We start from the raw sequence: 27,007 nt of genomic DNA, 5'->3' as shown, positions 1-27,007 counted from the left end.
CATCTTCCGATGTGTGCACAAGACGATTTCTTCCATCATTATCATCACTGATACGGTTGACCACCTACTGAGGTCTGGTCGGGCTGTCCAATACCGTGGACTCGGCTATTCGAATAGGTTTGACACTCTGCAAAGGTTGCACACTTTACCCACACTATGGAGCACTGACCTCGTGATCCCATTCGAGTGGACCAGTGTTGCTCCAACGAAACCTGCCTGATCCGTGACTCTTTCATCGTACTACCGGCATTCATCCTCCCCGAGAGTCCTGCCCTAGGTGGCCCTGTGTCCTCATGACACCTGCCACCGTCGTGGCCGAACTAAACTGTCCCAACCAGGTACGGGCCCAACACAACTCAACTGGACTCACAGGATTATCACCGCCCACTGATGAGGGTAGAACGCGTGCATAATCCTCCCTCTTTGGAAGTACCGGTGAAAGGTGATACGTCTACAACATATCTATAATTTTTGATGGTTCCATGCTATTATCTTGTCAACTTTGGATGTTTTGTATGCATGAATATGCTATTTTATATCTTTTTTGGGACTAACCTATTAACTCAGTGCCAAGTGCCAGCTCCTGTTTTTTCCATGTTTTGACCTTTTTCAGAGGAGATTATTAAACGGAGTCCAAACAGAATAAAACCTGCGGCATGATTTTTTCCATAACAGAAGACACGCAGGAAACTTGAGAACCAAGGCAGGGGACCTCGGAGGAGATTGCTACTGCAACAAAAGACCTTCCAACGGCGCCAGAAATAGGTGTGTCGATGGCACCTGTAATCCTTCTGCTACGGCTATGCCTTAAGGGACTTCGTAGGAAAATATGCAAAGGATTTCCCCCATGGCCTTGGAGCCTTGCGTTGGTGTTCCCTCGCAGCAGAAAGGGTGATGTAGCGCAGCGATGGTAAGTATTACCCTCAGTTTGAGAACCAAGGTATCGATCCAGTGAAGGAGTATCACAAGAGCCTGCATAAACACAAAAAGCTTGCTCCCAACGCTATGAAGGGGTTGTCAATCCCTTGTAGATTGTTTGCCAAGTGAGAACTGAAAGCAACAAAGTAACAAAGCAAAGTAAAAGCGAAAGTGGAAACGATAGGTGTGAATAGACCCGGGGGCCATAGTGTTTACTGGTAGCTTCTCTCAAGAAAGCAAGTAGATGGTGGGTGAACAAATTACTGTCGAGCAATTGATAGAACCGCGCAAAGTCGTGACGATATCTATGGCAATGATTATATCTATAGGCATCATGTCCAAAACAAGTAGACCGATACTTTCTGCATCTACTAGTATTACTTCACACATCGACTACTATCCAGCATGCATCCAGTGTATTAAGTCCAAAATAACAGAGTAACGCCTTAAGCAAGATGACATGGTGTAGATGGACAATCTCATATCTACGACAGAGCCCACCTTGTTACCCTTGATGGAAACTACATGATGTTTGCCTTGCTGCCCCTACTGTCACTGGGAAAGGTCACCACACGGTAAGAACCCAAAACCAAGCACTTCTCCCATTGCAAGGATCACAGATCTAGTTGGCCAAACAAAACCCAAGACTCGGAGAGACTTACAAGGATATCAAATCACACATATAAGAAATCAGCAAAGACTCAAATATATAACATAGATAATCTGATCACAAATCCACAATTCATCTGATCCCGACAAACAAACCACCAAAGAAGATTACATCGGATAGATCTCCATGAAGATCATGGAGAACTTTGTATTGAAGATCCAAGAGAGAGAAGAAGCCATCTAGCTACTAACTATGGAGCCATAGCTCTAAAGTGAACTACTCACGAGTCCTTGGAGGGGCGATGATGATGATTAAGGAGCCTTCCCACTCCAAAGTCCCCTCCGGCAGGGCACCGGGAAGGGTCCCTAGATGAGATCTCGCGGAAATGGAAGCTTGCGGCAGTGGAAAAGTATTTTCATGGATCCCTTGATTTTTTTCTGATTTTTAGGGAATATATAGGTGCAAGATCTAGGTCAGGGGGGCGCCAGGGAGGCCACAAGCCTGCCCACCGCTGCCCCCTCCCCTGGTGGCAGAGTGGGGGCTTGTGGGCTCCCTGTAGCCCTCCTGGCTTCGCCCACAAGCCCCCTGATCTTATTTCGTTCGGGAAAAAATCATTTCGGGGATTTTATTCAGTTTGGACTCCGTTCCAAAATAAGATCTGGAAAGAGCCAAAAATACAGAAAAAACATGAACTGGCACTTGGCACTGAATTAATAAGTTAGTCCCAAAACAGATTAAAAAGGTACATAAAACTTCCAAAGATGACAAGATAACAACATGAAACCATAAAAAATTATAGATACGTTTGAGACGTATATAGCATCCCCAAGCTTAACTCCTGCTCGTCCTCGAGTAGGGAAGTGATAAAGAATGAATTTTTGATGCTTTCATGCTACCTAGCATAGATGTCCTTTGGAACTCCTCTTATGTGACGTGAATGTTTAGATCCATTAGATTCAAAACAATAGTTTTCTATTGACGTGGAAACAATAATAATTCAAGCAAACTAGCAAGGTAATCATGAACTTTCAAAATAACAAGGCCAAAAGAAAGTTATCCCTACAAAAGCATATAGTCTGGCTATGCTCTATCATCATTGCACAACGAATGTAAATCATGCACAACCCCGGTATTGGCCAAGTAATTGTTTCACACCTTTACTTTATCAAACTTTTTCAACTCTCACGCAATACATGAGCGTGAGCCATGGCTTTAGCACTATAGATGATGTGGAGTGTGGTGGAGGTTGCAAGACAAAACAAGGAGAAGATGGTCACATTAACTAGGCATATCAATGAGCTGTGGATATGCTCATCAATAGATATCAATGTGAATGAGTAGGGATTGCCATACAAATGATGCACTAGAGCTAAGAGTATGTGAAAGCTCTTAAAGAAAACTAGTGGGTGTGCATCCAACTTGCTTGCTCACGAAGACCTAAGGCAATTTTGAGGAAGCCTATCATTGGAATATACAAGCCAAGTTATATAATGAAAATTTCCCACTAACTATATGGTGGTAACAAAACGAGAGACTCTCAATCATGAAGATCATGGTGCTTAATATGCACAAGTGTGGAAAAATGGTAACATTGTCCCTTCTCTCTTTTTCTCTCATTTTTTTGGTGGGCTCTTTGGCCTCTTTTTTTATATTTTGGTGGGCTTCTTTGGCCTCTTTTATTTCCTCACATGGGACAATGCTCCATCAATGATGATCATCACACTTAAAACTCAAAACTTAGAGCAACGATGACTCTATATGGAATGCCTTCGGTAGTGTACAGTGGCAATGATCTAGCATGGCATAGACATTAATGGAAACATCATGCTAGCTATCTTACGATCATGCAATGGACATGTAGACGTCGCGGCACATGTCATGGTGGTAGTTTCATGGCAATATATCTCAGAATGACTTTGAAAAAGCCATAGTAGGTAGGTATGGTGAATGTTTTGAGGGAGGCTAATGGTGGGTTTTGTGCACCGACGAAAGTTGCATGGCACTAAGAAGATAGTAATGGTGGAAGGCGAAAGTGCATCTAAACCATTGACTCAACATTAGTAATTAAGAACTCATTTACTTGTTGCGAAAGTTTTATTAGTAATCGAAACAAAGCATTCAACGCATACTCCTAGGGGAAGGGTTGGTAGGTATAAACCATTGCGCGATCCCGACCGCCACGCAAAGGATGACAATCAATAGACTAATCATGCTCAGATTTCATCACATAGAGGTTCACCATACGTGCATGCTATGGTAATCACTAACTTCAACACAAGCATTTCTAGATCCACAACACCTTACTAGCATGACTTCAAGATTACCAAAACCACAACTCAAAACTAATTGAGATGAATCAAACTTCTCTAACTATTCAATGCACATGAAGGTGGAAGTTTTTGTATCCCTTTGGATAACTATCCCTTTTGAGACTACTTTCAAAGCATAGATCAACTACCAAGCCACGCACCGCTGTGCTCTAAAAGATATAAGTGAAGCACTTAGAGCAAAAGTATCTAGCTCAAAAGATATAAGTGAAGCACACGTGAGCTGAATTGTCTACCAAAAGATATAAGTGAAGCTCGACAAAATCACAGTGAGTATATGTCTCTCTCTCTAGGTGTGAATCAAGGATGATTGTGACACAACAAAAATAAAAGACTCCTACGATACAAGACGCTCCAAGCAAAAACACATAACATGTGGTGAATAAATATATAGCCCCAAGTAACGTTACCGATGGATTGAAGACGAGAGAGGGGATGCCTTCCCGGGGCATCCCCAAGCTTACGCTTTTACGACATCCTTTAATATATTGGGGTGCCTTGGGCATCCCCAAGCTTGAGCTCTTGCCACTCTTGATCTCTTTGTCCATAAGAAATTCACCCAAAACTTGAAAACTTCACAACACGAAACTTAAACAGAAACTCGTGATAACATTAGTATGAGAAAGCAAACACCACTTCCTTAGGTACTGTACCAAACTTAAATTGTACTTATGCTGGTGTTGGGTTACAGTATTTTTAACATTCCATGGCTAATACCCGCCGATACTATCCATAGTTTCATCAAAATAAGCAACCAACACAACAAAAATAGAATCTGTTAACAGCAGACCAGTCTGTAGCAATCTGTATATTTCGTATACTTCTGGTACTTCACAAATTCTGAAAAATACGAGAGTCTGAAGAATTTGCGTAGCAATCAGCAGCAAAAAGAATCAACTCAAAAGCTCTTACAGAAAAAAAAAACTAAAATTCTTTTCGTGAGCAGAAAGTTTCTGTCTTTTCCAGCATGACCAAACGATCATCCCCAAGACTAATCATAACGGTTTTGCTTGGCACAAACGCAAAAGGAAACACAAAAAACACAATCATAACATAATTATGAAACTGTGGAAAACACAAAACAGAAAGAAAAAGGATAGATTTGTTGTGTTGCCTCCCAACAAACGCTTTTGTTTAACGCCCTTAGCTAGGCCTTGATAAATCAATGATGCTCACACAAAAGACAAGAATTGAAGCACAACGAGAGCGTCATAAAGCATGTGAAAATCACATCTAAGTCTAACATACTTCCTATGCATAGGCATTTTATAGGAAAACAGATTGTCAAGAGAACCAATAGTTGCCTTATGCAAGGAAGAATAAAGAGACAATAGCAATCTCAACATAACGAGAGGTACTTTGGTAACATGAAAGTTTCTACCACAATATTTTCCTCTCTCAAAATAATTACATGTGGGATCAAATTCGAATTCAACAATGTAACTGTCACATAGGATATTCTTTTCATGATCCACATGCATGCAAAGTTGATGCTCTTCAAAAATAGTGGGATTATCATCAAATAAAGTCATGACTTCTCCAATCCCACTTTCAATATTGTTGCAAATATCATATTCATCATGAGGTTTGAACAAATTTTCAAGATCATAAGAAAGTTCATCAACCCAATCATGATTATTGCAACAAGTAGTGGAGAAAGCAAAACTAGCATCCCCAAGCTTAGGGTTTTGCATATTTTTAGCATGATTGTCACTAATAGAATTTATAGTGAAACCATTGCAATCATGCTTTTCATCCAAGGAGACCTCGTGAATCACTTCATAAATTTCTTCATCACGGTTTTCAGATTCACGCATCTCAACCAAAACTCCATAAAGATAGTCAAGTGCACTCAACTCACTAGCAATTCGTTCCACATAAGTGGGTCTCTTAAAGAGATTAGCTAGTGTATGAGGATACATATCAACAGATTTTCAGCAAGCGAAGATGCAAGCATATTGAAGGTACATGGCACACAAGGAAAGGAAAGGCAAATGGAAAAGGAAAATGAAAACGGAAAAGGAGAAAGGCAAATGAAAACGGCAAATGTGAAGTGGGGGAGAGGAAAACGAGACGCAACTGGCAAAAAAGTAAATGCAAGAGAAGAGTTTGTGAGACCTACTTGGATAGATCTCTCCTTCCCCGGAAACGGCGCCAGAAATACTTCTGCTACTGCAACAAAATACCTTCCAACGGCGCCAGAAATAGGTGTGTCGATGGCACCAGGAATCCTTCTGCTACGGCTACGCCTTAGTATCTCCCTAAGTTTGAGAACCAAGGTATCGGTCCAGTGAAGGAGTATCACAAGAGCCTGCACAAACACAAAAAGCTTGCTCCCAACGCTATGAAGGGGTTGTCAATCCCTTATAGATTGTTTGCCAAGTGAGAACTGAAAACAACAAAGTAACAAAGCAAAGTAAAAGCGAACGTGGAAGAGATAGGTGTGAATAGACCCGGGGGCCGTAGTGTTTACTGGTAGCTTCTCTCATGAAAGCAAGTAGACGGTGGGTGAACAAATTACTGTCGAGCAATTGATAGAACCACGCAAAGTCGTGACGATATCTATGGCAATGATTATATCTATAGGCATCACATCCAAAACAAGTAGACCGATACTTTCTGCATCTACTACTATTACTCCACACGTCGACCGCTATCCAGCATGCATCTAGTGTATTAAGTCCAAAAGAACAGAGAAACGCCTTAAGCAAGATGACATGATGTAGATGGACAATCTCATATCTACGACAGAGCCCACCTTGTTACCCTTGATGGCAACTACACGATGTGTGCCTTGTTTCCCCTACTGTCACTGGGAAAGGTCACCACACGGTAAGAACCCAAAACCAAGCACTTCTCCCATTGCAAGAATCATAGATCTAGTTGGCCAAACAAAACCCAAGACTCGGAGAGACTTACAAGGATATCAAATCATGCATATAAGAAATTAGCAACGACTCAAATATATAACATAGATAATCTGATCACAAATCCACAATTCATCGGATCTCGACAAACACACCGCCAAAGAAGAGTACATCGGATAGATCTCCAAGAAGATCATGGAGAACTTTGTATTGAAGATCCAAGAGAGAGAAGAAGCCATCAAGCTACTAACTATGGACCCATAGGTCTGAAGTGAACTACTCCGCTGCCGCAAGCTTCTGTCTCCGCAAGATCCCATCTGGGGCACGTTCTGGTGCCCTGTCGGAGGGGGGATTCGGAAACGAAGGGCTTCTTCATCAACACCATTGCCTCTCCGATGATGCGTGAGGTGTTCACCACAGACCTTCGGGTCCATAGCTAGTAGCTAGATGGCTTCTTCTCTCTCTTGGATCTTCAATACAAAGTTCTCCATGATCTTCATGGAGATCTATCCGATGTAATCTTCTTTTGCGGTGTCTTTGTCGAGATCCGATGAATTGTGGATTTATGATCAGATTATCTATGAATATTATTTGAGTCTCCTCTGATCTCCTATATGCATGATTTTGTATCCTTGTAATTCTCTTCGAGTTGTGGGTTTCGTTTGGCCAACTTGATCTATAATTCTTGCAATGGGAGAAGTGCTTGGTTTTGGGTTCATACCGTGCGGTGTCCTCACCCAGTGACAGAAGGGGTAGCGAGGCACGCATCGTGTTGTTGCCATCAAGGGTAAAAAGATGGGGTTTATATCTATTGCATGAATGTATCCCTCTACATCATGTCATCTTGCTTAAGGCATTACTCCGTTTGTTATGAACTTAATACACTAGATGCATGCTGGATAGCGGTTGATGTGTGGAGTAATAGTAGTAGATGCAGACGGTATCAGTTTACTTGTCTCGGACGTGATGCCTATATGTATGATCATTGCCTTAGATATCATCATGACTTTGCGCGGTTCTATCAATTGCTCGATAGTAATTTGTTCACCCACCGTAATAATTGCTATCATGAGAGAAGCCTCTAGGGAACAATATGGCCCCTGGGTCTACTTCACATCATATTTTCAGCTCTACAATTTTCCGTTGTTGCTCTTTCCACCTTCAGATCTCACCTTGCAATTAATCGTGAAGGGATTGAGAACCCCTTTATAGCGTTGGGTGCAAGTTTGTTTGTTTTTGCGCAGGTACTTTGGAGACTTGCCTTGATACTCCTACTGGATTGATACCTTGGTTCTCAAACTGTGGGAAATACTTACTGCTATTGTGCTGCATCACCCTTTCCTCTTCAAGGGAAAAACCAATGCAAGATCAAGAGGTAGCAAAAGGTCACGCGATCAGCCCAAGTGACGGTCGTCCCATATCGGCAAATGTGGTTGCACGGATAAGCCCGGACAGGTGACTCGAGATCAACCCATTAGGTTTGGTTTTAGCAACATATTTATCAAGTATGGTTGTTATCAACAATGACTTAACATGATGATAATTATGCATGAAATCACAGGTAGGAACACCACAACCTACCTTTATATTACGAGTCATTAATAAGACAGGATGTAAATGACAATCTATTACTTTACAAGCTCTAACTATAAATTAGACCCTCGGAACCCTCGCATAAAACCGGCAAATAAATCTGGGACATTACCGGAATAACTCAACCACGACTCAAGACGGCTGGAAAGCAGCACAGAGCATGAGGCGGTGTTGATAATAAGAATGTAGCAGTTCCCTAAGACGGCCGAAGATCAGCTCAGAGCATGGGGTCACTGCCACGGAAAGAAATTCAACAGCTGCCCGCGATGGCCGAAAAGCAGCTCAGAACACGAGCTAGCTGCTGACGAGAGAAATATAAAGTTGGCATCCACCCTGGACGGTCGAAAGCAGCTCAGACTGAGGCATGGTGGCATCATTGAAGGTAATGCGAGCAAGGGTTCGCGGGGTCACATACTGTCCACTACTACGCATACAATCACAAGCATATTAATTTAATCATGCAGGAACAACACAGAGCAATGCGATAGGGTGTATATCACATGGTCGGGTTGCCTCGGGTCAAAGAATACTCCCGGAAGGAGTGTGGAGAGTCTGTGGAAAGGATCGTCGGATACCGCTCTCTCTCGAAGGGGGCTGATTGGAGACAAGGGCAAAAGGGTTAATTTCACAGTGTAACCACCTTGTGAAAATGATACCAACATGATGGGCTGGACGAGACAAAGACGTGGGCTTTGGAATAACCTCAATCGGAGTCCCGAGCAATAAGATATAAGCATTCGAAGGAAAGGGACCAATCTGCAATAATAATAATTGCCATCGGGTCCCTGAGAGAACAGTCGCCGGCGCCTTATCTAGGAATACGTTTTCTTCAAGCGAAAACGTACTATAGCGGATTCCGTCTCTACTTATCCACGCTAGCGGTCTCTCTCTCACCGACAGGTGGGGTCGGGGCCCACCTGTCGGGTCCCGTTCTCTCTCCTCTTTCTCCTTCTTCTACCTCCCGCGATAGAGGAGGCAGGAGCGAGGCTGCGCGGTGCCGGCGTTGTCCCCTGATGGCTCCGGCCATCCCTCTAAACGCCTCAGCCACCGACGTGCTCAGGAGAGGACACCGCCTCCGTTCCACCAGGATATGGGCAGCAACGGGGGTCCAAGCGACGACGATGCAGGCTCCCGCGGGTGAGGCCTCCGGCCAGATTTGGAGACGAGGCCATGAGTGACCCATGGACGGAACGAGGCTTGGGGAGGGCTCGAGGGGATCTGGAGGTTCTTCAAGAGGAGAGGAGAGGGTCACGGGAGTCTCCGTCATCTTGAATTCGAGAAAGACCCATGGCAGCAATGGCGGCCGAATCTGCCAAATTGGACGGGCGCCATTGCTCCACTGAGCTTGGGAGGGGCTGGGCTGGCTTGTGAGGGAGAGGGACACAGGAGGTGCCTTAAATAGGCTCGGGAGGAAGGATCTAGGCATCTCTCGCCGGCGACCGAAGCTCCAGGAAGATTGGCATTGCTCCAATGGTCGACAGAAGCGTCCATGGCGAGGAACAGAGGGGGGGAATGACCGTACGATCACGAGCTAGCTGCTGGACATGGATGGGACGCGAGAGGAAGAGGAAGCGGAAGAGGTTGAGGTCCCAAATGCATAGAGAATGCATTTAGCATGCTCTGCCTGTGGTCACCACGCACACCACCATATCTGGCATTTTCCTACGTGCCCAATCATGTCCAACAGATCACTCGCTGCTCAAATTGATAAGATCGGGGTGTGGAATGAGCTGGGAGGCTCTAGGATAAGAGAGACTTGCACAAACATGATCTGACAGCAACCTGTTTGTGATTTTTTCTGGAATATTGGCTAAAGAGAACATGTTGAATTTCGGTGTGTGGCAATAGTTTACGAAGATGAGTGCCTTGGCAAATTTCCAGGACAAATAACGTATCCTAGCTAGCACTTCCTTCACACCATGGCAAACTGGACAGAAACAAAGATGAAGAAGCTGCGGTCAAATGGCTACATGGATTTAGCTCAGATTTGGTGGAGAGGGTTTATTTGAATATATAGAGATGTTGGAAATGTTTCAGGTAATTTGGGAATGCCTATATGGTACTTCCTTCACCAAGCTTCCAAATAGGTAGAAACTTAAGAAAATTTCTCGGACAACATTGATAAAAGGGATTGAGTTGATTTTTGGTATTCATTAGTGATTTAGTAATGTAAACCACAATGAAAAGTTTGATCTCAAGGAGATAAAGGAATCAAGCACTTCCTTTGCAAATTGCCCAATTGGATAGAATTTTCAAATTGATGTTGTGCTCAAAATGTGAACTATGGAACTTGGGATTTTTATGGAAGTGGGCAAGATATGGATAGGAGAAGCTCCACAAATTATTTGGGATTTTTCCTGGCTACCAAAATGGTAGTTCCTTTAAAAAGTGCCCAAAAATACAATATTGGCATTAAATAGGAAAAGGCAATTTTCCTTTATTCAATGATGGCCAATATTTTATGGGAGCTCAATATGATCACAAAGAATATCTACACAAGTTTTCATAATCTTTGGAGATGGATAGCTATTTTCCTGGATTTAATTCGTTCATGTGACAGAAGAAGGAATTAATTATAGATGATAAATATTGCAAATGACTTAGCAATATTTTTGCATATCCAGGGTTTAAAGATGAGGGATGATCATTGGGAAAAGGTTTGGGAAGCAACAGGGCAAAAGAAATTAGGGTTCCTTGAAACAGGAGAGATCAGGGTAGGGTTTTGACGTCAAACCCTGAGAAAGATCTTGGGTGGCAAGGTTGGACTGAGGAGAATATTTGGTTGGATAGGGAGGGCAAGGCTAGATGAACATCTTCACATACCCAGGAGGGAAAGAAATCCGATAACACCGAGAAAAAGACGGGAGTCAAATCTTGCAAATGAAAAAAAACAGGGAGCGAAAACCAGGGTGGTACAAACCTACCCCCTTAAGAAAATCTCGTCCTCGAGATTTCCACGCTTACCTCCCGGCGAAAGGGGACTTACTTATGTGCGACTTGGATCCATCAGTTGTCATGCCTTCATAAGTTCTCTGACTTTTTAACTGCCTCTTCGGAGGGACCAAGTATTGTCTCTACACACAACTCTCTTGAATCCTTCTCTTTCCTGTCAAGTGTACTATTTATTCCGTTAGTAGTGTTGCGGGGTGGAGTAGCGGGTACTACCCACAAACAACATAGTTCCAGGGCCTGGAAGCATCTGCTTCGGGCTTTATTGTAATGCTTCATATCCTAGATGTCATGGGTAATTCATCCTTTCCTGGTACCAGGCTCACGTACTCGTATGTCCTCAAGTGAATGGGAATGGCTTACTTTTTGCTGTATCAGAATGCTCAGTCTAGTTGTAAGTGCATCTAGTGCCCCTTAGTGATTTTGGTGGTTTGAAGACTTATAGGTTAAGCATCTAATGTGTTCATGAATGTACACACGATCTATAAGTCACTGAGGAGTTTGAAATATTTGATGAATATCGACCCCTAAAAATGTATATCTTCAGTTGAAGAAATTGGTCTGAAGCTGAAGAATGGAATCGCGAAGAATCTGTGATAAAATTGATATTCCTCATGAAGATATTGAAATTGAGGAATTTGGTGTGTCCTGAAGAAAATCATTCTAAAGACTTTGAAGCATGAAGATTTACTATTTCTATTTTGTTTTCTTCATACTTGTGTAATAGGAACACCGTACTGTTAAAGGGGGTCAAAGTTACACTTTGGAATGAATTTCCTCATGATGCTCAACCCAAGCCTAATCCTACCAAAAGCCTCAAGTGAGGAATATGAGTGACATCAGGACTCTCACAATTGAGGGGTCCGACCGTTTTGATAGCCACGCCACATCATTGGTCTTATCCACACCAATGGTCATATTATTTAAGGGCATTAGTGTCAAATCATGTCGGGGTGCTCCCAGGCTATAAATAGCCGCCCCCCACAACCATTAGTTGGTTGGCTGCTCCGTTAGAAACTGACACTTATCATAAGAGCAACCCAAATTCCTCAGAGTCTTCGAGGGTAATTCATCACTGAGGAAATACCCCAAACACCAAACCACAAACCCAGAACCAAGTGATTGAGCATCACTGAAGAAGTTGTTCCTGTGTGGGACTGAAGCCTTTTACCTTTGAGGACTGTGCATCCTCCAGACGGTTAGGCGTCATGGTCTAAAGCAATCCAGCAGTCAATTGTGGATCGCCGGGTGACCAAGTTTGTGAGGGTTTGGAAGTCTGCCCTGAAGACTTACCACGAGTGTTGGGCGAGGACTTTGTGTTCTTAGCCCAAGGAGAATACGGTAGGGACTGTGTGTCCCGGGACTATGTGTCTTTTGGTTTCAATACCAAGCCGCTCCAAACCAGATGTACAAGTGTCACAGCAGTTGGAACTGGATCATCAACTACTATCTTCACTGTGAAACGGGTTCTAATTCCTCAATTCTTTATATTCCTCAGATTATGTGTTGATGTCTTTCACTATCACTGTTTGAAGAATTTGCTAAAGATTTTCTCTAAAGTTCCTCAACCCCAAATTCTTCACGCAAGTTAATCCTCATCTGTTTTCTGCGTGCCTACTTACTGTGCAATCGGTTTTCACATTCCTCATACTAAAAAACTGTTGTAGTGAAACTTTGCACTCCTGATCCTTTACTGTTTCCGGTGTGAGTTAGTCATTAGTGAGGAATTTCCTCAAAAGGAATTTCCTCATTGATGAAATTATAAAAATTTCCTATTCACCCCCCCCCCCTCTAGTCGATATAACGCACTTTCAACTGGTATCAGAGCGAGGTACTCCCTTGTTCTGTGTGATTTTGGTTTAACCACCTGGAGTTTTAGTTATGTCGACTGCAGGCAGGATTAAGGTTACTGCAGCATGTCCTACTTTCGAAGGAAAGAACTGTACCTTCTCGAAGACCAAGATGCAGATGCATCTACAAGATGTTAACAATGATCTCTAGTATATTGTGGAACATGGCGTCCCCATTATCTCTGCTAATGTCTCTGCTGCTGATGTGAAGAAATTCAAGCAACTTGATTCTCAAGCGAAGAATATCATATGTGGCCATCTGAGCCCAGGCCAGTTTGGAAGAGTGAGTGCTTTGGGCTCAACGACACTTATCTCGGAGAGGCTGTGCAAAGTAAATGAAGGAGTATCAACCCAGCGGGATTCTCGTGTTGATGTTCTTCGCAATCTCCTCAATCGCTTCAAGAGGCTTGACAATGAAAGCTGCCAAGATACCTTTTATCGCCTCACTGACATATCAAATGAACTGCAAGCACTAGGAGCTCGAGACATTAATGATCACGAAGTTGTGAAGAAACTGCTAAGATCTTTGCATTCTTCATTTGATACTTTAGTCCTGATGATTCAAGAAAGACCAGACTACAAGATGCTTGATCCAGCTGATATACTCGAAAGACTCAATACTCATGAATTCCAGCAAGAAGATAAGAAAGATATATATGGACCAAGCTATTCTAGACCACGTGCACTGAAGGCTAGAGCAATTTCCTCATCTGAAGAAGAAGACTCAGATGATAGCATTGGTGACCCTGAAGAATTTGGACAGGAGCTTGCAATGCTCGTGAGGAAATTCGAGAGGTTTACACGATGTGGCCAGTTCGGTAAATCTTCGAGAAGAGATATGTGGAAATCATAATCTTCATCTGAGGACTACAAGAAAAGAACCTGCCACAAATGCAAGAAATCAGGTCACTACATTGCTGATTGTCCCCGTTGGGGAAAGGAATCAAAGAACAAGAAATACAAGGATGACAGTTCTGATGACTCGAAGAAGAAGAAGAAGAAATCTTCAAAATCCTCATCTTCAAAGCCCTCATCGCACAAGAAGACTAGTTTTAGAAAGGCTCGGACACTTATTGGCAAGGAAATGGATTCCGAGGCAGAATCAGAGGAATGTGATGAAGAGGAGGGTTCTGATGAAGACTCAGAATCTGGACAGGCCAGTCTTGCACTTGCAACTACTTTCGTCAGCAAGTCAATCTTCAACCTTGAAGAAGATGATAACTCCATCCACACTTATGACTATGTTGATGACTTTGCTCCAACCTATTGCTTCATGGCAAAAGTTTCAAAGGTATCGAATGATGCTTCCTCCTCTGATTCAAGTGACTGTGAACCTGATGATTATAAAAAACCCAGTTACAGTAAACTTGCTATCATTGCCACTAAACAACAAACTGCCCTGGAAAAGCTTCAGAAACTACTAGATAGAAGTGATGATCTGTTGAATGATGAAATGAATCTTACCCAAGTCCTCACTGAAGATGTGAAAAGTCTTCAGTCTAGATTTGATAATCTTCAAGATCATTATGATACACTCCTCGCTGATCATGAGAAACTTTCCTATGAATTTGTTCAAAGGAAGCTTGATCTAGAGAAGCTGAGGATTTCTCATGATGATCTTGTGTGGAAAATGATGCATTACTAGATCAACAGATCAGCGCTACTCAAGCTGAATTCATTCCTCCATGTCTTTAATGCATTGAATGCGAAACTACTAATTCTTCACCAGAATCGTCAAATGCTTCTATTGCTACAAATTCTTCAACTGCTCCTGTAGTCTCAAATTCCTCACTTGAGGAAAACACAAATGTCACTGATGAAAATGCAGGGCTGAAGGAATTGTATGTGACAGGCATATACAAAAGTCTCAAAGGACATCAAACTCTTTGTGATGTGCTCAAAAAGCAGAACTTGAACAGGAACCCGAGGAAAGAAGGAATTGCCTTTGACAGGAAATTGAATGCTGATGGATCTTATTGGAAACCTGAGCAGTATCCCAAAACCTCATGGGTTGCTGCTACTAGGCCTCCATTTGATCCATCCAATCTAACTGGATTTTCATGTGAATTATCTATTCCTCAGATGAGTCATTTGACTCCAACTATAAACTATTCAAAAATCAAGTTGGTCAAGTATTTGCTCGATATGTTGGAACTAACTGCAGGAATGGCCGTCCCCTGAGGAAAATCTGGGTTCCAAAAGTTGTCTTGAAAATCTTTAGGTGAATGTCCTCATGACACCACCAATGAAGAATCTGAACCCCACATCAAATTCCTCAGGAGGACCAAAGTCTTCAAGAGGATCAAAATCCTCAGCTGGTCAAAACTATGCTCGTACCCGTGCTAATGCTTCTAATATGCAGGGAAACTACAAGGAATATGAATATGAGCGTTACTCTTCAAATCATTATGTTCATAAATCCTCAAACCAGTTCTCTGCATATTCATCTGAGTACTTTAACCCCCCGACTGCTAAGAGAAGTGCATTAGCTTCAATGCCTCCTTTCTCATATGGTGCTCGCAGGATGATGAATGCTTTACCACCCCTTCAGATGTGGGTGGTGAAGAAATTGAACTAATCACTACTGCAGGTCAGGTCTCCAGATGAAAATCATCATCTCAAGAAGTTGCTAGACACCTGAGGAAATACTTGATAGGACGCAAGCTAATATTGATGAAATAGAAATATTTCACACGTCCTTATAATTCTGTTATGATGAAATTCCTATCTGATGAAATTGATATCATATTCTTCAAGTTTGAAGCATATGAGATGGTAAGTTGTACTAATTCATCTGCAGGATGACAAACCCAAGAGTATTGAGTGGGTTCTAGATAGTGGCTGCACACATCCAATGACTGGTGATAAAATCCTGCTGATGAATATGCCACTAATTCCATCACCTCTGAAGCAAATCACATATGCTGACAAAGGTAAAAGCAAGGAATTGGGACTTGGCAAAATGGCTATTTCAAAGGATAGGCATATGGACAAAGTGATGCTTGTTGAATCCCTTGGATTTAACCTCATGTCAGTCTCGATGCTTTGTGTTCTTGATATGATTGTTATCTTTGGTAGATATAGATGTGTTGTGATCATGGAATCTGACAAATCCAAAGTCTTCAAAGGTGTAAGAAGAGGGGATTTGTACATTGTTGATTTCTCTACAGGTCCTCAACCAGGCACTTGCTTACTAGCAAAAACCTCAGAAGGATGGCTGTGGCACCGAAGACTAGGTCATGCAGGCATGAGGAATTTGCACACGCTCGCAAAGAAGAAGCATGTCATCGGCATCGAATCAGTCAAATTCCTCAAGGATCATCTCTGTGGTGCATGTGAATCTAGGAAAATGACCAGATCCAAGCATCCCTCGAAGACTATCACGACCACTACTCGTCCCTTCAAATTGCTTCATATGGATCTATTTGGACCTACTCACTATGCCACACTAACAAATGCAACATCTTTATATGGCTTCGTCATAGTTGATGATTATTCCAGATATACATGGGTGCATATCATCTTATATAAAACTGAATTGCAGGAAATCTTCAAACGATTTTCTTCAAGGGCCTCGACGAACTTCGGCATCAAGATCAAACATATCAGGAGTGATAATGGAACAGAGTTCAAAAACACTGGTCTTGATGATTATCTTGATGAACTTTGTATTACTCACAAATTATCTGCTCCTTATACTCCTCAACAGAACGGTGTCGTCGAAAGGAAGAACAGGACTTTGGTTGAGATGGCAAGAACCATGCTTGAAGAATATCAGACTCCTCGTTGCTTTTGGCCTGAAGCAATCAACACTGCATGACATATCATCAACAGGGTATATCTTCACAAATTCCTCAAGAAAACCTCATATAAACTCCTCACTAATAAGAAACCCAATTTAAGTTATTTCAAAGTCTTCGGTGCAAAATGTTGGATTAGAGATCCTCACCATAGCTCAAAATTTGCACCTAAGGCACATGAGGGTTTTATGCTCGATTATGGAAAGGACTCGCACACCTACAGAGTCTTTAACAACTATCACAACAAAGTTGCTGAGACTGTAGATGTGCGGTTCGATGAAACTAATGGCTCACAAAGAGAACAATTGCCTTCTGATCCAGATAAGTTGTCTCCTTAGGAAGCAATAAAGCTCAAACCTACTGAAGACATTGTTCCCACTGAGGAAATTGATGAAGAAACCTGTTGGAATTATGCTCTAGAGGCAATGATAAATATAGTTATTATTATAATTCATGTATCAAGATAATCGTTTATTATCCATGCTATAATTGTATTGAATGAAGACTCATTTACATGTGTGGATACATAGACAAAACACTGTCCCTAGCAAGCCTCTAGTTGGCTAGCCAGTTGATCAAAGATGGTCAGTGTCTTCTGATTATGAACAAGGTGTTGTTGCTTGATAACTGGATCACGTCATTAGGAGAATCACGTGATGGACTAGACCCAAACTAATAGACGTAGCATGTTGATCGTGTCATTTTGTTGCTACTGTTTTCTGCGTGTCAAGTATTTGTTCCTATGACCATGAGATCATATAACTCACTAACACCGGAGGAATACTTTGTGTGTATCAAACGTCGCAACGTAACTGGGTGACTATAAAGATGCTCTATAGGTATCTCCGAAGGTGTTCGTTGAGTTAGTATGGATCGAGACTGGGATTTGTCACTCCGTGTGACGGAGAGGTATCTCGGGGCCCACTCGGTAATACAACATCACACACAAGCCTTGCAAGCAATGTGACTTAGTGTAAGTTGCGGGATCTTGTATTACGGAACGAGTAAAGAGACTTGCCGGTAAACAAGATTGAAATAGGTATGCGGATACTGACGATCGAATCTCGGGCAAGTAACATACCGAAGGACAAAGGGAATGACATACGGGATTATATGAATCCTTGGCACTGAAGTTCAAACGATAAGATCTTCATAGAATATGTAGGATCCAATATGGGCATCCAGGTCCCGCTATTGGATATTGAGCGAGGAGTCTCTCGAGTCATGTCTACATAGTTCTCGAACCCGCAGGGTCTGCACACTTAAGGTTCGACGTTGTTTTATGCGTATTTGAGTTATATGGTTGGTTACCGAATGTTGTTCGGAGTCCCGGATGAGATCACGGACGTCACGAGGGTTTCCGGAATGGTCCGGAAATGAAGATTGATATATAGGATGACCTCATTTGATTACCGGAGGGTTTTCGGAGTTACCGGGAATGTGCCGGGAATGACGAATGGGTTCCGGGAGTTCACCGGGGGGGGCAACCCACTCCGGGGAAGCCCATAGGCCATGGGGGTGGCACACCAGCCCTTAGTGGGCTGGTGGGGCAGCCCAAGAAGGCCCTATGAACCATAGGAAGAAAATCAAAGAGAAAAGAAAAGAAAGGGAGGAGGTGGGAAAGGGAAGAAGGACTCCACCTTCCAAACCAAGTTGGACTCGGTTTGGGGGGCAGACCTTCCCCCCTTGGTTCGGCCGAAACCCTTAGGGGTCCTTGGACTCCAAGGCAAGGCTCCCCCTCTTCCCCCTATATATACGGAGGTTTTAGAGCTGATTTGAGACGACTTTTCCACGGCCGCCCGACCACATACCTCCACGGTTTTTCCTCTAGATGGCGTTTCTGCGGAGCTCGGGCGGAGCCCTGCTGAGACAAGATCATCACCAACCTCCAGAGCGCCGTCACGTTGCAGGAGAACTCTTCTACCTCTCCGTCTCTCTTGCTGGATCAAGAAGGCTAAGATCATCGTCGAGCTGTACGTGTGCTGAACGCGGAGGTGCCGTCCGTTCGGCACTAGATCGTGGGACTGATCGCGGGACGGTTCGCGGGGCGGATCGAGGGACGTGAGGACGTTCCACTACATCAACCGCGTTCACTAATGCTTCTGTTGTACGGTCTACAAGGGTACGTAGATCACACATCCCCTCTCGTAGATGGACATCACCATGATAGGTGTTCGTGCGCGTAGGAAATTTTTTGCTTCCCATGCGTCGTTCCCCAAAAGTGGCATCATTAGCTAGGTTCATGCGTAGATGTCTTCTCGAGTGGAACACAAAAGTTTTTGTGGGCGGTGATGTGCGTTTTGCTGCCCTCCTTAGTCTTTTCTTGATTCCACGGTATTGTTGGATCGAAGCGGCTCGGACCGACATTACTCGTACGCTTAAGAGAGACTGGTTTCATCGCTACGAGTAACTCCGTTGCTCAAAGATGACTGGCGGGTGTCAGTTTCTCCAAATTTAGTTGAATCGGATTTGACCGAGGAGGTCCTTGGATGAGGTTAAATAGGAACTCATATATCTCCGTTGTGGTGTTTGCGTAAGTAAGATGCGATCCTACTAGATACCCATGGTCACCACGTAAAAAAATGCAACAACAAAATTAGAGGACGTCTAACTTGTTTTTGCAGGGTATGCTTGTCATGTGATATGGCCAACGATGTGATGGATATATTGGATGTATGATATGATCATGTTGTAATAGATAATATCGACTTGCACGTCGATGGTACGGCAACCGGCAGGAGCCATAGGGTTGTCTTTATACTAATGTTTGTGCTTGCAGATGCGTTTACTATTTTGCTAGGATGTAGCTTTAGTAGTAATAGCATGAGTAGCACGACAACCCCGATGGCGACACGTTGATGGAGATCATGGTGTGGCGCCGGTGACAAGAAGATCGTGCCGGTGCTTTGGTGATGGAGATCAAGGAGCACGTGATGATGGCCATATCATGTCACTTATGAATTGCATGTGATGTTAATCCTTTTATGCACCTTATTTTGCTTAGAACGACGGTAGCATTATGAGGTGATCTCTCACTAAAATTTCAAGACGAAATTGTGTTCTCCCCGACTGTGCACCGTTGCTACAGTTCGCCGTTTTGAGACACCACGTGATGATCGGGTGTGATAGACTCAACGTTCACATACAACGGGTGCAAAACAGTTGCACACGCGGAACACTCGGGTTAAGCTTGACGAGCCTAGCATGTGCAGACATGGCCTCGGAACACATGACACCGAAAGGTCGATCATGAATCATATAGATGATCGATTAGCATAGGGATGCTTACCACTGAAACTATACTCAACTCACGTGATGATCGGACTTGAGCTAGTGTAAGTGGATCATGAACCACTCAAATGACTAGAGAGATGTACTTTTTGAGTGGGAGTTTAGCAAATAATTTGATTAAGTTAAACTCTAATTATCTTGAACATAGTCTAAGTCCACTTTGAATATATTTGTGTTGTAGATCATGGCTCACGCGACAGTCACCCTGAACTTTAATACGTTCCTAGAGAAAGCTAAGTTGAAAGATGATGGAAGCAACTTTGTCGACTGGGCTCGTAATCTTAAGCTAATCTTACAAGCTGGGAAGAAGGATTATGTCCTTAATGCTGCGCTAGGAGATGAACCACCCGCTACGGCTGACCAGGATGTTAAGAACGCTTGGTTAACACGTAAGGAGGACTACTCAGTAGTTCAATGTGCAGTCTTGTATGGCTTAGAACCGGGACTTCAACGTCGCTTTGAGCGTCATGGAGCATTTGAGATGTTCCAGGAGTTGAAGTTTATCTTTCAGAAGAACGCCCGAATCGAGAGGTATGAGACCTCCGATAAATTCTATGCTTGCAAGATGGAGGAGAACTCGTGTGTCAGTGAACATGTGCTCAAAATGTCTGGGTACTCAAACCGTCTAGCTGAGCTGGGGATTGAACTCCCGCAAGAGGCTATCACTGATAGAATCCTTCAATCACTGCCGCCAAGCTATAAAGGCTTTGCTTTGAACTACAACATGCAAGGGATGAACAAGTCACCCGGCGAGTTGTTTGCGATGCTGAAAGTCGCAGAGTCTGAACTCCGTAAAGAACATCAAGTGTTGATGGTGAATAAGACCACTAGTTTCAAGAGAAACGGCAAAGGCAAGAAGGGTAATTCAAAGAAGAGCGGCAAGCCTGTTGCCAATCCAACGAAGAAACCCAAAGGTGGACCTAAGCCTGAAACAGAGTGTTACTATTGCAAGGGTATGGGTCACTGGAAGCGCAATTGCCCCAAGTATCTAGCAGATAAGAAGGCGGCCAAAGAAAAATTAGGTATATTTGATATACATGTTATTGATGTGTACTTAACCGGCTCTCGTAGTAGTGCCTGGGTATTCGATAACGGTTCTGTTTCTTATATTTGCAACTCGAAACAGGAACTGCGGAATAGACGAAGGCTGGCGAAAGATGAAGTGACGATGCGCGTAGGAAATGGTTCCAAGGTTGATGCAATCACCGTCGGCACAGTTTCACTTCAGTTACCATAAGGATTAGTTATGAACTTGAATCATTGTTATTTAGTGCCTGCGTTGAGCATGAACATTATATCTGGATCTTGTTTATTGCGAGACGGTTACACTTTTAAGTCAGAGAATAATGGTTGTTCTATTTCTATGAGTAACATATTTTATGGTCATGCACCCAATGTGAGAGGATTGTTCATATTGAATCTTGATAGCGATACACACATACATAACATTGAGACCAAAAGAGTTAGAGTTAACAATGATAGCGCCATATTTTTGTGGCACTGCCGCTTATGTCATATTGGTGTAAAGCGCATGAAGAAACTCCATGCCGATGGACTTTTGGAGTCACTTGACTTTGATTCACTTGACACGTGCGAACCATGCCTCATGTGAAAGATGACTAAAACTCCGTTCTTCGGAACAATGGAGCGTGCAAGTGACTTGTTGGAAATCATACATACTGATGTGTGTGGTCCGATGAGCGTAGAGGCACGCGGCGGATATCGTTATTTTCTCACCTTCACTAATGATTTGAGTAGATATGGTTATGTCTACTTAATGAAGCACAAGTCTGAAACATTTGAAAAGTTCAAGCAATTTCAGAGTGAAGTTGAAAATTATCGTAACAAGAAGATCAAGTTCCTACGGTCTGATCGTGGGGGTGAATATCTGAGTTTCGAGTTTGGTACTCACTTAAGACAATGTGGAATTGTTTCACAGTTGACACCGCCTGGAACACCACAGCGTAATGGTGTGTCCGAACGTCGTAATCGTACTTTATTAGAGATGGTGCGATCTATGATGTCTCTTACTGATTTGCCGTTATCATTTTGGGGTTATGCATTAGAAACAGCTGCATTCTCTTTAAATAGGGCACCATCAAAATCCGTTGAGACGACACCATACGAACTGTGGTATGGCAAAAGGCCAAAGTTGTCGTTTCTTAAAGTTTGGGGATGTGATGCTTATGTCAAAAAGCTTCAGCCTGAAAAGCTGGAACCCAAAGCGGAAAAGTGTGTCTTCATAGGTTACCCAAAAGAGACAGTTGGGTACACCTTCTATCTCAAATCCGAGGGCAAAGTGTTTGTTGCTAAGAACGGAGCTTTTCTCGAGAAGGAGTTTCTCTCGAGAGAATTGAGTGGGAGGAAGATAGAACTTGACGAGGTTGTCGAACCTCTCATCCCCCTGGATGGTGGCGCAGGGCAAGGGGAAACCTCTGTCGTTGCGACGCCGGTTGAGGAGGAAGTTAATGATGATGATCATGAAACTCCAGTTCAAGTTTCTGTTGAACCACGCAGGTCGACGAGATCACGTGCTGCTCCAGAGTGGTACGGTAATCCCGTCTTATCAATAATATTGTTAGACAACAATGAACCTGCAAATTATGAAGAAGCAATGGTGGGCCCAGATTCCAACAAATGGCTAGAAGCCATGAAGTCCGAGATAGGATCCATGTATGAGAACAAAGTTTGGACTTTGGAGATACTACCTGAGGGCCGCAAGGCTATTCAGAACAAATGGATCTTTAAGAAGAAGACGGACGCTGACGGCAATGTGACCGTTTATAAAGCTCGACTTGTGGCAAAGGGTTTTTCACAAGTTCCAGGAGTTGACTACGATGAGACTTTCTCACCCGTAGCGATGCTTAAGTCTGTCAGAATCATGTTAGCAATAGCTGCATTTTTCGATTATGAAATCTGGCAGATGGATGTCAAAACAGCGTTCCTTAACGGTTTCCTTAAGGAAGAGTTGTATATGATGCAACCCGAAGGTTTTGTCGATCCTAAGAATGGTAACAAGGTGTGCCAGCTCCAGCGATCCATTTATGGACTGGTGCAAGCATCTCGGAGTTGGAACAAACGCTTTGATGAGGTGATCAAAGCATTTGGGTTTATACAAGTGGTTGGAGAATCTTGTATTTACAAGAAAGTGAGTGGGAGCTCCGTGGCGTTTCTAATATTATATGTGGATGACATATTACTGATTGGAAACAACGTAGAGCTTTTGGAGAGCATAAAAGGTTACTTGAATGAAAGTTTCTCTATGAAGGACCTAGGAGAAGCTGCTTACATTCTAGGCATTAAGATCTATAGGGATTGATCAAAACGCCTGATAGGACTTTCACAAAGCACATACCTTGATAAAGTTTTGAAGAGGTTCAAAATGGAACAGTCCAAGAAAGGGTTCTTGCCAGTTTTACAAGGTACGGGATTGAGTAAGACTCAGTGCCCAGCAACTGATGAAGATAGAGAGCATATGCGCTCCGTCCCCTATGCTTCAGCCATAGGTTCTATCATGTATGCAATGCTGTGCACTAGACCGGATGTTAGCCTGGCCATAAGTATGGCAGGTAGGTTCCAGAGTAATCCAGGAGTGGATCACTGGACGGCGGTCAAGAATATCCTGAAGTACCTGAAAAGGACTAAGGAGATGTTTCTCGTGTATGTAGGTGACGAAGAGCTCGCCGTAAAAGGTTACGTCGATGCAAGCTTTGACACAGATCCGGACGACTCTAAGTCGCAAACCGGATACGTATTTATTCTTAATGGGGGTGCGGTAAGCTGGTGCAGTTCCAAGCAAAGCGTCGTAGCAGATTCTACATGTGAAGCAGAGTACATGGCTGCCTCGGAGGCGGCTAAGGAGGGTGTCTGGATGAAGCAGTTCATGACGGATCTTGGAGTGGTGCCAAGCGCACTGAATCCAATAACCTTGTTCTGTGACAACACGGGTGCCATTGCCTTAGCAAAGGAACCACGGTTTCACAAGAAGACCAGACACATCAAACGACGCTTCAACCTCAACCGCGACTACGTCTAGGGAGAGGACGTAAATATATGCAAAGTGCACACGGATCTGAATGTAGCAGACCCGCTGACTAAACCTCTTCCACGGCAAAAACATGATCAACACCAGAACTGTATGGGTGTTAGGTTTATTACAATGTAATTCACATGGTGATGTGAGGGCTGGATTATTGACTCTAGTGCAAGTGGGAGACTGTTGGAATTATGCCCTAGAGGTAATAATAAATATAGTTATTGTTATAATTCCTGTATCAAGATAATCGTTTATTATCCATGCTATAATTGTATTGAATGAAGACTCATTTACATGTGTGGATACATAGACAAAACACTGTCCCTAGCAAGCCTCTAGTTGGCTAGCCAGTTGATCAAAGATGGTCAGTGTCTTCTGATTATGAACAAGGTGTTGTTGCTTGATAACTGGATCACGTCATTAGGAGAATCACGTGATGGACTTGACCTAAACTAATAGACGTAGCATGTTGATCGTGTCATTTTCTTGCTACTGTTTTCTACGTGTCAAGTATTTGTTCCTATGACCATGAGATCATATAACTCACTAACACCGGAGGAATACTTTGTGTGTATCAAACGTTGCAACGTAACTGGGTGACTATAAAGATGCTCTACAGGTATCTCCGAAGGTGTTCATTGAGTTAGTATGGATCGAGACTGGGATTTGTCACTCCGTGTGACGGAGAGGTATCTCGGGGCCCACTCGGTAATACAACATCACACACAAGCCTTGCAAGCAATGTGACTTAGTGTAAGTTGCGGGATCTTGTATTACGGAACGAGTAAAGAGACTTGCCGGTAAACGAGATTGAAATAGGTATGCGGATACTGACGATCGAATCTCGGGCAAGTAACATACCGAAGGACAAAGGGAATGACATACGGGATTATATGAATCCTTGGCACTGAGGTTCAAACGATAAGATCTTCGTAGAATATGTAGGATCCAATATGGGCATCCAGGTCCCGCTATTGGATATTGACCGAGGAGTCTCTCGGGTCATGTCTACATAGTTCTCGAACCCGCAGGGTCTGCACACTTAAGGTTCGACGTTGTTTTATGCGTATTTGAGTTATATGGTTGGTTACCGAATGTTGTTCGGAGTGCCAGATGAGATCACGGACGTCACGAGGGCTTCCGGAATGGTCCGGAAACGAAGATTGATATATAAGATGACCACATTTGATTACCGGAAGGTTTTCGGAGTTACCGGGAATGTGCCGGGAATGACGAATGGGTTCCGGGAGTTCACCGGGGGGGCAACCCACTCTGGGGAAGCCCATAGGCCTTGGGGGTGGCACACCAGCCCTTAGTGGGCTGGTGGGGCAGCCCAAGAAGGCCCTATGCGCCATAGGAAGAAAATCAAAGAGAAAAGAAAAAAAAGGGAGGAGGTGGGAAAGGGAAGAAGGAGTCCACCTTCCAAACCAAGTTGGACTCGGTTTGGGGGGGAGACCTTCCCCCCTTGGCTCGGCCGAAACCCTTAGGGGTCCTTGGACCCCAAGGCAAGGCTCCCCCTCTTCCCCCTATATATACGGAGGTTTTAGGGCTGATTTGAGACGACTTTTTCACGGCAGCCCGACCACATACCTCCACGGTTTTTCCTCTAGATCGCGTTTCTGCGGAGCTCGGGCGGAGCCCTGCTGAGACAAGATCATCACCAACCTCCGGAGCGCCGTCACACTGCCGGAGAACTCTTCCACCTCTCCGTCTCTCTTGCTGGATCAAGAAGGCCGACATCATCGTCGAGCTGTATGTGTGCTGAACGCGGAGGTGCCGTCCGTTCGGCACTAGATCGTCGGACTGATCGCGGGACGGTTCGCGGGGCGGATCGAGGGACGTGAGGACGTTCCACTACATCAACCGCGTTCACTAACGCTTCTGCTGTACGGTCTACAAGGGTACGTAGATCACACATCTCTTCTCGTAGATGGACATCACCATGATAGGTCTTCGTGCGCGAAGGAAAATTTTTGTTTCCCATGCGTCGTTCCCCAAAAAAACCATCCCCATCACTGATGAAAATCAAGAAGGTGCTCCTAAGGAAGTTGCTCCAGAACCACTTCCTCAGCCCAGATGAAATCCTCAACCAGCTCACCTGAGGATTGCAAATGAAGTAGAACTTGACAAAATCGTCAATGACATCAACGCGCCAGGTCCTCTCACTCGCTCAAAAGCTTCACATTTGGTTAACTTTTGCGGGCATTTCTCCTTTGTATCTATCACAGAACCCTCAAAAGTTGTTTAGGCTTTCCTGGAACCGGAGTGGATCCAAGCTATGCAAGACGAACTTCTACAATTCAAGCTGAATGACGTATGGGAGCTCGTCAAACGACCAGATCCTCGCAAGCACAACATCATCGGAACCAAGTGGATTTTCCGAAACAAGCAAGATGAGGATGGTCAAGTGGTGAGGAATAAGGCACGACTTGTAGCCCAAGGCTACACCCAGGTTGAAGGAATTGATTTCGATGAAACTTTTGCACCTATTGCTAGACTTGAAGCTATTCGAATACTACTTGCTTATGCTAATCATCATAACATCATATTATATCAAATGGATGAGAAAAGTGCATTCCTCAATGGTAAGCTTGAGAAAGAAGTATATGTTGCTCAGCCCCCAGGTTTTGAGGATCCAAAGAATCTAGACTAAGTCTTCAGACTCAAAAAGGCGCTCTATGGTCTCAAGCAAACCCCTTGGGCATGGTATGATACATTGAAGGAATTCCTCATGAAGAAAGGCTTCAAACCTGGTTCACTTGATCC

This window comes from Hordeum vulgare, chromosome 4H (genome assembly GCF_904849725.1).
Source record: "Hordeum vulgare subsp. vulgare chromosome 4H, MorexV3_pseudomolecules_assembly, whole genome shotgun sequence".
NCBI lineage: Eukaryota > Viridiplantae > Streptophyta > Magnoliopsida > Poales > Poaceae > Hordeum > Hordeum vulgare.
This window is presented reverse-complemented; position numbering follows the sequence as displayed.